This window comes from Salarias fasciatus, chromosome 9 (genome assembly GCF_902148845.1).
Source record: "Salarias fasciatus chromosome 9, fSalaFa1.1, whole genome shotgun sequence".
Taxonomy (NCBI): domain Eukaryota; kingdom Metazoa; phylum Chordata; class Actinopteri; order Blenniiformes; family Blenniidae; genus Salarias; species Salarias fasciatus.
In genome coordinates this window covers 24,261,270-24,262,994 of record NC_043753.1, presented here as the reverse complement: position 1 = coordinate 24,262,994, position 1,725 = coordinate 24,261,270, and the positions used below count along the sequence as shown (strand labels likewise).

The 1,725-nt window shown below is 46.6% G+C and overlaps 1 non-coding gene across 1 annotated transcript; it reads left to right on the top strand.

The window, feature by feature from the left end:
- Positions 1 to 666: 666 nt before the first annotated feature.
- trnaw-cca (transfer RNA tryptophan (anticodon CCA)) lies at positions 667 to 738 on the top strand. The gene has a single exon. It is a non-coding gene; the product is annotated as a tRNA-Trp (tRNA).
- Positions 739 to 1,725: the final 987 nt, after the last annotated feature.

Genomic DNA, 1,725 nt, shown 5'->3' with positions numbered 1-1,725 from the left:
ACCATCGCACCACAAGGTCACAGTACACATGCAGAAAACTTCACCATGAAAATGTCTTTTATTTTGCGTGTGACAAGTTTTTGTCTCCTCTCCTTTCTGTAGTCATTCTTCATATTCATGATAGCAGGACATCTTCTGTCCATCAGAAGTGAGAAAGACAGCAGCCAGGAAGGAAGCCCCCCAGTTGCCAGCTTTGGTGAGAGATCACAGCGTGGCGGTCAGAGAGGGTAATGAGCATTTTGATCCTTCAGTGACGCCTCTTGCTGTCGTTGTGAAGCAGATGTCACCGAGTGTTGACGTGTCAGACTATCTGCTTTAAACCTTCACGGACTGATACTTTGAGGCGGCAGTGAACCGGACAGACAGCATTAGCTGTAAACATGAGAAGACTCCATCTCCCCTGTCTATATGCATTATGTAAGTGTAGGTCATTTACATACATAAAGTGCTTTCAAATACAGTTTTTAATAAATATGCGACAAAATGTGTGACAAAAACACGTTAACTACAAAATAAAACACAGAGGTTCAAGTGGATTCCTGTCTTTGGCTGAATGTAGAGGACAACATGGCAGACATGTTCAAATATCTCGATCCCAGTCTGGACTCAAACTGGGGATATTCTTGCTGTCCAGTGACAGGACAAACCAGTGAAACAAGCAAGTGTGACCTCGTGGCGCAATGGTAGCGCGTCTGACTCCAGATCAGAAGGCTGCGTGTTCAAATCACGTCGGGGTCAAACGTTTACTGTCCTCTTTCACACTGATGAACACAGAGCTCCTTGGAAGGTTTGAAGGTCCCCTCCTGTGAAGAAGTTCAGCCACACAGCTTGTGTGTGCAGACCTCCTGTGATTCTCATGTTGAGCAGAGTTTCAGGAAGAACTCTTGCAGGGTCTCTCCTGTTGACAGGTGTCTTCTGAGTCCAGAGCCTCCTGAGCTCACCAGGCCCTACAGGACTCCTCTTCCAGCTTCACAGCTCAGCATGACTGCAGTATTTCCATGAAGCCCATCACAGGTCCTTGAACGCAGCACAGCTCCAGGTTTCCTCTGTCTCTGCACTGCTGGATCTGAACTCCTCTCATCAGCTGAATGGCTCCCCCTGCAGGCTGCAGGAAGTGTTGCTGCTTAACCTGCTCTTCAGACTTTTACATGGGTGACTTTTTTTTTCTAATCCGGTTGAAAAGAATCACAAAGATCTGTGAGCCACGATCAATCCGGATATACAAGGGTCTCAGCTGAAGTGGAATATTTAGTATCTGCGACATGCACTGCAGGGCTCTCTCCCAAAAGGTTCTGATCTTTAGCTTTGCAGTCAGCAACCCCAAGCAGTGTTTCTTTTTTTATCTGCTGCACACCTGCTCAAATAGTGTTCAAACATCTCCATGACAGGCTGTCCAAAGAGCAAGCGCTCCACCGATCAGTCACTCCCCACTGGTAAATCTGGTGCAGAAAGCAAAATAAAAGACAGGTGTATGTCCAGATAACTGTTTTCTGTCTTTGGCTGAATGAAGAGGGGGGCGTATTCCACTGTCCTCACTGTTACTGTTTGACCGTGTGGTGCAATGGCTGTTCATCAGACTCCAGATCAGAAGGCTCAGTGTTCGAATTCCACCAAACGTGGGTGATGTGACGGGAGATGAGTCCACAGTTTCTCAGTTTCAAAGACTATGTCAAGATGGAGCTACTACTGAAACATCACTTAAATAGATTTCACTGACAGGGAATC